Source organism: Panthera tigris, chromosome C1 (assembly GCF_018350195.1).
Source record: "Panthera tigris isolate Pti1 chromosome C1, P.tigris_Pti1_mat1.1, whole genome shotgun sequence".
In the NCBI taxonomy this organism is placed as follows: Eukaryota; Metazoa; Chordata; class Mammalia; order Carnivora; family Felidae; genus Panthera; species Panthera tigris.
This window is the reverse complement of record NC_056667.1, coordinates 24,453,703-24,465,959: the sequence shown is the minus strand read 5'-3', so window position 1 is coordinate 24,465,959 and position 12,257 is coordinate 24,453,703. Positions and strand designations below refer to the sequence as shown.

The 12,257-nt window shown below is 38.7% G+C and overlaps 1 protein-coding gene across 3 annotated transcripts in view; it reads right to left on the bottom strand.

The window, feature by feature from the left end:
• The window catches only part of ZBTB8A (zinc finger and BTB domain containing 8A), a 69,838-nt gene that overhangs the window by 43,709 nt on the left and 13,872 nt on the right, over nucleotides 1–12,257 (bottom strand). For all 3 annotated transcript variants that reach the window (XM_042996421.1, XM_042996423.1, XM_042996422.1), the window contains one exon: nucleotides 11,248–11,351. The gene's annotated coding sequence lies outside the window, so the exon portion shown is untranslated. The remainder of the gene's footprint in view (nucleotides 1–11,247; nucleotides 11,352–12,257) is intronic.

Below are 12,257 nucleotides of genomic sequence, written 5' to 3'. Positions count from 1 at the left end.
TCTGCCTACACAAAATAAACTGCAGGCCCACATGTCTTCAATGTTAAATTCTATTAGACATTTAAGTAAGACATAATACCCATCCTACACAAACACTCAGAAAGTATGGAGAGAGGAGAACTTTCCAACTCACTTTATGAGGCCAGTATTACCGGTACCTAAACCAAGACACCATAAGAAAAGAAAACTAGAAAACTACAGAATAATATCCTTTGTAAACAGAGACACAAAAAATCCTTAACATTATATTAGCAAATCAAATATATAAAAAGACTGTAGCAACTAAGGGTTACTCCAGGAAGCCAATATAGTTAAACAGTTGAAAATCAATCAGCAAAATGCACCATATTAACAGAATAGATTATAAGCAGATGTAGAAAAAGCATTTGAAAAATTCAACACACACTCATGTTAAAAACTCTAGTAAAACAAGAATAGAAGGGAACTTCCCCAGCCTAGTAAAAAGCATTTACAAAAAGCTAAAGACCAAATAAATGCTTTCTCCTCTAAGATAGGGAACAGGGCAAAGATTTGTGCTCTCACCACTTCTATTCAACATTGACCTGGAGGTCTTGGTCAACATAATAAGATGAAAAAGAAATAAAAGAAGATGAAAAGGAAGAAAAAAACTGTTAGTGTTTACTCATTGTACAGATGAGTAAATCCCAAGAGCAATAATGTACACAGAAAATCCCCAGAGATCTGGGGTGTCTGAGTGGCTCAGCTGAGCATCCAACTCTTGATTTCAGCTCAGGTCATGATCTCACTGTTCATAAGTTCAAGACCCATGAGGGGTTCTGCACTGACAGCATGGGTCCTGTTTGGAATTCTCCCTCTCTCTCTGCCTCTCCCCTTCCCCTGCTTGTGCACATGTGCTCTCTCTCTCAAAATAAATAAAATAAACTTAAAAAAAAAAAAAAAAAAGATCTACAAGAGTCTTCTAGAACTAATAACTGAATTTAACAAGGTCACTGTATATAAGGTCAACATATAAAAATCATTTCTACTTCTATAAGTTAGTAATGAACAATTAGAAACTGAAATTTAAAAAAACAATGCATTCATAAGAACATCAAAAACATGAAACACTTAGGGATCAATTTAATAAAATATATGCACACTGGAAATTACAAAATGGGTGAGAGAAATGTCAAAGATCTAAATAAATGGAGAGATAGGCTGTGCATATGAATTAGAAGACCAAAACATTAAATATGTCAATTTATTCAAATTAACCTATGGTATCAATATAATCTCAATCAAAATCCAAAAAGGTTCTTTTTGTGGAAATTACCAAGCTCATTCTAAAACTAATAGAACATGAAATGGACCTAGAATAGCCAAAACAATGTTAAAAAAGAGTAAAAGAGAACTTGCCTTACCAGATTTTAAGATTTAATATAACTATCCTGTAGTTATATTAAAGAGAATTATATTAAATTTAATTAAGAAGACAGTGTAATATTAACATTAGGATACACACAAAGATCAATGGAATAGCATAGAGTACAGAAATATTCACACAAATATATTATCAATTAAGGTTTTTAGTCAAGTTCATTTTATCAAAAATTTTAAAAGGCACCACAATAATTCAATGAGGAAATAATACTTTCAAACAAATGGTGCCAGAATAACTGAGTATACATTACAGGAAGAAATGAAACTTGACCCTTACTTAACACCACAGACAAAATTTTCTTTAATGTTTATTTATTTTTGAGACAGAGACAGAGTGCGAGCAGGGGAGGGGCAGAGAGAGAGAGAAAGGGAGACCCAGAATCCACAGCGGGCTCCAGGCTCTGAGCTGTCAGCACAGAGCCTGATGCAGGGCTTGAACCCAAGTCGGACACTTAACTGATGGAGCCACCCAGGCGCTCCATAAATTTTAACTCAAAATGGATCACAAAACTAATGTAAAGTTAAATTTCTAGAAGAAAACAAGGGAGGAAAAGTTCAGGACCTTCGGGTAGGCAAAGATTTCTTAGCTCACAAAAAGCATGGGCCATAATGAAAAACTTGATGAATTCTGCTCTTTGAAAGTTGCTATTAAGGAAATGAGAAGCCAAGCCAGGAATTAGGATAAAATATTTGCAATACATATATCTGACAAAAGACATGTATCCAAAATATACAAAGACCTCAAAAAAAAAAAAAAAGGTGGGGGGGGAGGCACCTGGGTGGCTCAGTCCGTTGAGCTTCTGACTTTGGCTCAGGTCATGATCTCACGGTCTGTGAGTTCGAGCCCCGCATCGGGCTCTGTGCTGACAGCTCAGAGCCTGGAGCCTGCTTCAGATTCTGTGTCTCCCTCTCTCTCTGACCCTCCCCCATTCATTCTCTGTCTCTCTCTGTCTCAAAAATAAATAAACATTAAAAAAAAATAATAACTCAGTAAGACAAACTACATACATTTCCCAAAAGAAGATATACAAATTAGTACATGAAAAGATGTTTAACATCACTCTTCATACAGGAAATGCAAATTAAAACCACAATTAAAGATGATTACACACATACTACAATGGCTAAAACTAAAAAGATGGACAGTACCAAGTGTTGACAAGAATGTGGAGAAATTGGATCTCACCGCTGCCGGTGGGAATATGAAATGAGATAGTCACTGTTGGTTTTTGTTTTTTGTTTGTTTGTTTGTTTTAATTTTAGAGAGAGAGAGTATATGCACAAGTAGGGGAGAGGGGGAGAGGGAGAGAGAGAGAGAGAGAGAGAGAGAAACAGAATCCTAAGCAGGCTCCATACTCAGAGTGAACCCTGACTCGGGGCTCAATCCCACAGCTCTAGGATCATAACCTGAGGCGAAATCAAGAGTTGGACACTCAACTGACTGAGCCACCCAGGCGCCTTGGGACAGTCACTTTGAAAAACTGCTTAGCAGTTCTAATAAAGTTATACCTACTTTTGAGCCAATGATTTCATTCTTACGTATTTACCCACAAGAAATGAAAACATACACCCACAAAGAGACCTGTCCAAGAACTGTCATAGCAGCTTCATTCATACAAGTCCCCAAACTAGAAAGAAAACGTCCATCACTTGGTGAATAGCTAAATTGTGGTTCACCCGTACCATGGAATAGTACTGAGCAATAGAAAGGAACAAACCTCTGATACACACAATGGCATGAATGAATCTCAAAAGCATTAGCCTCAACAAAAGAAGCCAGACACAAAGGAGTACATATTGTGCAATTCCTGTTACATGAAAGTCTAGAACAGGCAAAACTAATCCAGAGTGACAGAATTAGGAGATTAATAGTTGCCTGGGGTTGGGAGTGAGACAGACAGGAGGGTTTAACTACAAAAAGGCATAAGGGGGGGTGGGGAAAGACATGAGGGAAATTTTGTGCGATAGAAATGTTCTTTCTCTATCTTACTTATGGAGACTGTTACACGTGAATATATGTCAAAGCTCATTGAACTGTACCCTTCAAATGGGTGCATTTTATTGTATGTAAATTACACCTTAATAAAGTCAATTGAACACAAAATCCCAGAAACCAAAGAATTTGGTAAGATAACTAGTTATAATATGAATACAGAAAAGTAAATAGCTAGTTTGCAGATACAATGGAAGATCCCTTTCACGAAAATAATTGAAACTAAATATTTTAATCAGAAGCATGCAGGAAGTTTGTCACAAAAATGGCAAAACCCTACCAAGGATTGTAAGTGAACACTTGAGTAAACAGACTACTGTATTCACTTCCTTGCTGGTCTCTGCTTTTTCCAAAGGGATCTACTCAAACCTAAGTCAGAGCATAGCATTCTTCTACTCAAAACCTCCAAAGGCTTCTATCTTACTAGGAAAGGAATCCAAAATCTTTTACCCTGATCTAAAAGGGTTGCAAGATGTCTTTTCCTCCTACCTCCATCCCCACCCCCAGCAACAACCTCATTGGTTTTGATGTTTCCCAATGTGCCAGTTCACTTCTGGTGGCCCTTATCTCAGGAACACTCCTCACCTGGATCTTCACATAACTTGTTCCCCAACTTTATGCAAGTCTTTGCTTCAATGTCATGTTACCAGAGGTTATCTTAACAAGCTCATCTGCCGTATGGGGAGGAGTTCTACTGTATCACTATAGCTCACCATAGCTCAATGGCTGGTATCAGAGAAACTATGTCCTAGGAGGCATGGTTTAGAAACCAGGGGAAAGGATGCAAAGGGAACATGATGGCTGTCTTCCAATACTGAAGGCCAGTTATGTGGAAGAAGTAGAATTATTCTTTTAGTCACTCCAATAGACAAGTCCTCTGGACCAATCGCTAGAATGCGCTCCCCTAAAGGGTGGAGACTCTGTTTTGTTCACCGAGCATCCCTAGTACAGAGCATAATGTCTGGCACGCAGGTGTTCAATCAGTGTTTATTGAGTGAACGTTCAGTGTGGTTCTGAAAGCCAAAGTGGACCAAGGATGGGACTAAAGGGAGCCAGAGTTTAGCTCAATGTGAAGAACAACTTTTGAAAAATGAGAACTTAATGGGATTTGTTGAGCTCAGGTATCCTGATCTAGTGCCTTCATACCTATATGCCAGCAAACTGAGGTTTGGTTAAGTACTAAGCCCACGGTTATCATATTGCTTGTCTCAATCCATTAGTGGGTTTTGAAATCAATTTAGGATTTTAAAGAACACAGAATAGAATTTAAAATATTAGGGCTTACTTCAAGTAGTAAGAATTCTTTCATGAGTTTTTTTGTTTCAGATAGAGAGAGAGAGTAATACGCAGAATCACAAATACGTGTGTACTGGGTCATGATGTGAAATACATTTCCTCCTGCGGGTTTGGCAAAACAAATAGAGAAGTAGTGGATTAAGCTGTTCAACAACAGAATTTGCCCCCTTGCAAAGTAATGAGTTCTATATTTCTGCTGTAGTAGAGGCTGAGTGTCCCTGATTTAGGATGAATGCACTTGGGGGGAGGTGAGACTGCATAATTTCAGGAATTTATATTTTTTCTTTGTATTTGTCCACATTTTCTGAAGTGATTATCTTTTTAAAAAAAATTTTTGTTAACGTTTTTATTTTTGAGACAGAGAGAGACAAAGCATGAACGGGGGAGGGTCAGAGAGAGGGAGACACAGAATCCGAAACAGGCTCCAGGCTCTGAGCTGTCAGCACAGAGCCCGACGCGGGGCTTGAACTCACGGACCGCGAGATCATGACCTGAGCCAAAGTCGGCCGCTTAACCGACTGAGCCACCCAGGCGCCCCATTAAAAGCAATTGCAAGTAGTTTTAAATAAAATATATATACAACATATTTGAAAACAGAAATTAGACATGTAAAGGAAATGAGATGATTTCTATACACTTAAATTTAACAACATTTGTTCTGGAATCCAGGGCAGAAACAAACAACAGGGAAAACAAATAATTTATCTAGTGTTCATATCACCTCCCCAGTAAAAATGAGCATTTTTCTGCCACTGACTTCTAGGAGGAATTTGTCACATGAATCCTTATATAAGGACACTAAATGTCATCATAGAGAATATTAGGACTAATACAATAAACTTCCTAATTGGTCTCCTTGCCTTTTATCTTTCTCCCTTCAATCCACCCTGAAGTATGTTATCTTTCTGGATTCTGCTGCTTAAAATTCTTTAATAGCTCCTTCCTGCCTGCTGGATAAAATCCCTATTTCTATGAATGGATTTAATACTCTTTGGGACCCAGCTTCTGTCAATCTCGGCATGCTTATCTCCTACCACCTACCTCGCCTCCCATCCTTGAGCTACATGCCAATTCCCAGACACACAGTACCCTTCAGGCCGCCAAGCTTTTGTACATATTGTTCCTGTGCTACAATAAAACCATCCTTCTCAATCTGAGAAGCTCTCATTCCTCCTTCAGAGTCAGCTCAAACAGAGCCTCCCTTGGGGGCTTTCCTGGACTTCCCTGGGCTGATGTTAATTTCAACTTCCTCCACACTCCCTCCAATGTACCTTATACATGTACTTCGTGGTAAGTGCTGGATTGTATTGGTCTATCTTTTTTTTTTTAATTTTTTTTTTTAACGTTTATTTATTTTTGAGACAGAGAGAGACAGAGCATGAACAGGGGAGGGGCAGAGAGAGAGGGAGACACAGAATCTGAAACAGGTTCCAGGCTCTGAGCTGTCAGCACAGAGCCCGACGTGGGGCTCGAACTCACGGGCCGTGAGATCATGACCTGAGCCGAAGTCGGATGCTTAATCGACCAAGCCACCCAGGCGCCCCTATTGGTCTATCTTAAGGTGCTTCCCTGCTACACTGTAACATCCATATGAGCAGAGATCATGTCTGTGTGTATGCCTGGCCTTAGTTTAATGTTTGTTATGTTGGAGGCATTTGATAAATATTCTCACCAGTGTCCTTACTGAACTAACAAAGATTCTTCACGCGACTTTCCCTATACGTTGCCTCCGAAGTCAAGGACATCTTATAATGAATTTAATGAAAACATTTCAATGCAAACTAAGCTAGTATGTTTTAGTACCTTGTTCTTTGGAATTTTATCTTGACATGGGGCTTAAGCTGATCAGCTATCACCCTTTTTTGTGTCTCCACTGTATACTCTATATAACTTTGTTGTGACATCCATAACATGGATAGATACACAGATGCTGCAGAGACCAGCAAGGAAGTTAATACAGTTAATACACTAATTTGTGTATCTGTCTTTCCCTGTAAACTCTTTGAAGCCAGGTAGATTCATACTCATTTTCTTTTCTTTTTAATTTTTTTAAATGTTTATTTATTTTTGAGAGACAGAGCGTGAGTGGGTGAGGGGCAGAGAGAGAGAGTGGGAGACCCAGAATCCAAAGCAGGCTCCAGGCTCTGAGCTGTCAGCACAGAGCCCGACACGAGGCTCAAACCCCCGAGCTGTAAGACCATGACCTGAGCGGAAGTCAGACACTCAACTGACTGAGCCACCCAGGTGCCCCCTCATTTTCTTTTTTTTTTTAAATCTCTATTTTATGGTACAGCATCTGGTCCATAATCTGTACTCAGTAAAAGCTTGTGGTGATAAAATATATCTATCTGTTTCAGTCTAAAACCTAGCATCTGAATAGAACGTTCCAGTAAAGCCAGCAAAAGAACAAGGATACCCACTAATACCACTATTATTTAACACTGTTCTGAAGGTGTTAGCCAAGGCATTTAACTTGAGAAAGAAACTAGAGAAAGGACCACTGGCAAGTAGGAGGTAAAATTATCATTATTTGCAGATATTATTACTGTATACCTGGGAAATACAACAGTCTCAACTGTAAAATGATCAAAAACAAGTAGAAGGGAAAGAGATTATAAAATTAATATTAGAAATCACTAACTTTCATATATACAAAAAGACACCCACATTAGGTAAGAGATATAATGGAATAAAAGACTCCCATTTACAATAGCATCAAAAATACGAAATACTAAGAATAAATTTAACAAGAAGTGCACAAGACTCATAATATGAAGAAAACACAGGGACACAAAAGAAGACTATCGAAAGCCAAGCCTTTTGAATTGGAAGATTCGACATGTTAAGATGTCAGTTCTTCCTAAGACATTTTATAATAACATGAGCATCATAAAAACACCAGCAGGTTAGTTTAAGATCAATGCAAGTTGATGCTAAAGTTTTATAGAAAAATAAACACACAGGAATAGCTAGTTAAAATTCTGAAAAAAGAAGAACAAAGAGGGGGTGCCTGGGTGGCTCAGTTGGTTTAAGCATCCAACTTTAGCTCAGGTCATGATCTCACGGTTTGTGGGTTCAAGCCCCGCATCAGGCTCTGTGCTGACAGCTCAGAACCTAGAGCCTGCTTCAGATTCTGTGTCTCCCTCTCTCTCTGCCCTTGCCCCCTCACGCTCTGTCTGTCTCTCTCTCAAAAATAAATAAACATTACAAAAAAAGAATAAAGAGAAGGAGTTAGCACCAACATCTATTCAATTATATTATACTTCCTCGGTAAAGAAAACTGGTGAGGGAGATAAAGCAAAAGACCAGTGGAGTATATTTGGAACTCCAGAGTGCCCGGCTGGCTCAGTCGGTAGAGTGCGACTCTGGATCTTGGGGCTGTGAGTTCGAGCCCCACATTGGGTGTGGAGATTATTAAAAGAATACAATCTTTAAAAATTAAAAAAATCCAGACATACACCTTACTTCAGGTGGGAATTTAATAGACGATAAGCCTGTCATAAAAAACTGAGCAATTTAATAAATGGCACTGGGGCAATTTTAGATTTCCAGAAAAAAAAATTAAAGTGGATTTACAATTCCCATCTCATACAAGGATAAATTCCATATGGATCAAACATTTAAGTGTGAAAACAAAGCCATAAAAGTTCTAAGAGAAAATATGGAAGACTACACAGTGGGAAGGGCCTCTGACTCAAAATACAAAAGCCATAAAGACTGGTAAAAAAAAAATTTTTATTAAGTTTCATTTATTTATTTTGAGAGACAGAGATAGCATGAGTGGGGGAGAGGTAGAGAGAGAGGAAGAGAGAGAATCTCAAGCAGGCTCTCTACTGTCAGCGCAGAGCCCAATGCAGGGCTCAAACCCATGAAACCATGAAATCATGACCTGAGCCGAAACTGAGAGTTGGACGCTTAATTGACTGAGCCACCCAGGTGCTCCCCCCGGCAAAATTTTTTTAAAATAAAAGATTGATACATTTGATTACATAAAGATGAAACATGAATAGAAAAAAAATCATAATAAAAAAATACCACAAGCAAAGGCATAAGGCATATGACAACATGGTAAAAGAGTCTATCAGAGAAAAGGGTCATCTCAATACACACCAAGCTTCTAAGAAATTGGCAAGTAAAAGAACAATAACCATGAGACAAAATGAGACAAAGGACAGTCCCCAGGAAAAGAAATATGAAAGTCCCTTATCATATGAAAAGTATATTTAACCTTGGTTATAAAATATAAATGCACATTAAAACCACACTGATGTATCATTTTTTCCCCTCTCAAGGCAGCAATCCAATCCAAAAATGTGATAATATTTATAAAAATGTGGGAAAACAGGTACCCTCAATCATTACTGGTGGGAATGTAAATTAGTATGACCCCTTGGAGGTCAGTTTGGCAATAGCTCTCAAAATTACGAATGCGTATCTTTTCTGACCAAGCAATTTCACTTCTGGGGATTTATGCTACGGGGCCACTGGTACATAATCAGAAAGACACATGTATATGGTTATTCACTGAAGAACCAACTGTGACAGTGAAGGGTTAGAAAAATATCCACGAATAAGGGATAGCTATATGGAAAGATGGCTATGACACATAGTTAAGTTTTGTAAAAAGCATAGTTAAGTTATGTATGTACACACACACACACACACACACACACACACGGGAAAAAATAAGCAGAGATTCTAAACAGATTAACAAGAAACGTAGAACAGTGGTTGCCAGTTGGAGTGCAAATGGGATCTGGGAGACAGGAAACAAGAATGGGAGGGAGATTTTATATGGTAAGCTTTTAAATATTTTGAGGTTTGAGTATTAAAAATATATTCAAAAATAAAAAATTTTAAAGTTTGTCAAACATATGGGTGAAATATTAAGCATGAGTCTTACATTTAGCCAGATCTAGGTTGTAATTCAAGATTAAGATATTTTGGAAGTTCTCAGAGTAAGGATATTCTGTGTCTGTACTTAAGTCAAGATGCATGTGCTAAATGAACAAGCATGGAAAGTCAAGAGGCTGTATTTCTGGGGGAGAGAGAGAAAAAGAACCCAGCCATTTCCAAGTGAAAGAACAGCTACTTTATTGGCAACTGTGGATCTGGTTAATGGCTTGAACACCGTGATGATGGCAGGAATGGGAAGGAAGGAAAAGATGAAAAATGTTTCAATGGGAAATAAATCCACGGGTCTTGATGGCTGATTGAAAAATCCTACTACAAATGTTCACTGCAGCCACCCAGATATTTTGTAACTTATTCAATTTGCCAGATTGTACCAGAGGGTACCACAATTTGTCATTGGCTGTGGAAGGCTAGAAAGCTATCAAGAGAACGTGGGGATTCTTTTAAATTTTTTTTTTAACATTTATTTATTTTTGAGACAGAGAGAGACAGAGCATGAATGGGGGAGGGTCAGAGAGAGGGAGACACAGAATCTGAAACAGGATCCAGGCTCTGAGCTGTCAGCACAGAGCCCGACGCGGGGCTCGAACTCACGGACCACGAGATCATGACCTGAGCCGAAGTCAGCCGCTTAACCGACTGAGCCATCCAGGTGCCCCGAGAACGTGGGGATTCTTAAAGCCTGGGGGTTTGGTAGTATCACTAACAGAAATTAGGAAGTCAGGACGAAGAACTTATTTACGGGAAAAGGAATGGCTTTGGTTTTAAGTTCATCATGTTTGAGGTGAATGGGAAATCGGGAAGCGACAGCCATGGGGCCACTGGAAATGCCGATCTGAAGCTCAGGGGGTAAGTCAGACTTGAAGACAGAAGTGGAAGATCTCGGCAAACAGGGATGGAGGGGCTCACAGGAAACATGGGCTGAGATGAGAGCCTGGAGGGCTGCCCTCGTCTGTGGAGTAAGATGGGGAAGAGAAGCCAGTGTCACAGAGAATTACAGGGAGAATCAGGACAGCATTGCAACCGTGAGCCAAGGTGTGGAGTTTCAAGAAGCAGTGAAGGGGTCAACCCAACGGGAAGTAAAAAGGGCCACAGACAATAATAGCAGAAGCACAATATATTGTCTTCTTTAATTCTCACACACAACAACCCATCAGGTAGGTGGTATTATTCTCCCCACAGAAAAGGGTATTAACCCAGACAGTGACTCCAAAGCTGCGGGATGTAGTTTCTGAGCTATACTCCTGCCCAAGTGTCGGGGGAAGAGCTGAGAGATCTGACACTAGCTCTACTACTCAATTGGCTCTGTGTCCGTGGACTCTACCTTCGCCTTTCTAGGCTTCATTTCCTTCTCTGCAAATTGAGGGGATGGGCCTACATAATCTCCAGCTCTAATATAATATGAATCTTTGATTAAGGCAGAATGGAAGGTATACATACACAAGAGAGGCAATGGATTAAAAATTTAGCAATAAGTGAACAGGGAGACCCGGCCAAGAAAATCAGAATGCTGAATGTTTTATACAGTGACTTTTCAAGCAATAAATCCATCCTCTGATATATAAAATCTATAGTTACGAAATTCTACTTTCTGTCTATATATTTAAGTTAGATACAGTATCAAGAATTAAAATTGTTCATACCTGCAAATTTATGAACGCTGCTCTTGAAACCCTGCTAAGTCAATTGAGTGGAGTAAAAAAGGGAAGGTTCCAAGTCAAAAACACTCTGTATATGAAGGTTTGTCCTGTAGAGAGAGCAAATAGCTATTTACAATGTACTTTTACATTATAAGAGACAGAAACATCTGCTAAGGTCCTTAAAAGATACTTATTGAAATAAATTACATGGCAGCCCTTATCAGGTATCACTTTTGAGCACGTAAAAATAGATAATCGGCACAGATGATTAATTAATGGAAATAAATAAATTTGTATTTCTAACGGAAACCTTAATATTCAAATCTGCAAGAAGAGAGCTCTGATATTAAAATGCATTATGGCAAATTGAAAGCAGACACACTTTTTAACTGTGACAATAAAATAAACTTCTTTAGACAACAGCTGTTCGAAGGCAGGCCAGCAGATGAGATGCTAAAACAGCAACACATGTCTTGTTACCCTTTGCCTCCAAGTGGCCTAATATGATTTGCAAGAAAACCACACAGAAGAGCTTTAAAGATTCAACTTGAAAAACGCAACATTTCTGGAAAACTGTATGGTTGCGGGAAGTGGGGGAAAAAAATATGTTCAGAAAGCCCTGCTACAGTCACCAGATCTTTTGTAATTTACTCAATTTGCCAGATTATACCAGAGTGTAACACAATTTTTTTTTCCTGCCCCGCGGGGTTCCCTGAGTGTACCGTAATTTGTAATATCAGTTGTAACAATGTTATAAAATGTTCAGTTTTTATTCTATTCCAAACCTTTTTCATTACCAAAAAAAAAAAAAATTTTTTTTTAATCGGTTTGATTATGTTTTTCATTGACCATGAAGTTTTGTTAATCAAAGAGAGTGTCAGGCTTGGTGTCCACAGGCAGTGGAAAATGAATTTGATGCTTTCTAAACCAATCAGTTAAGAATTCTTGCCAAAAAATTTTTGCCTAAAGTAATGGAATCACTTTTTAAGGTAATATGTCTTTTTTTTTTTTTC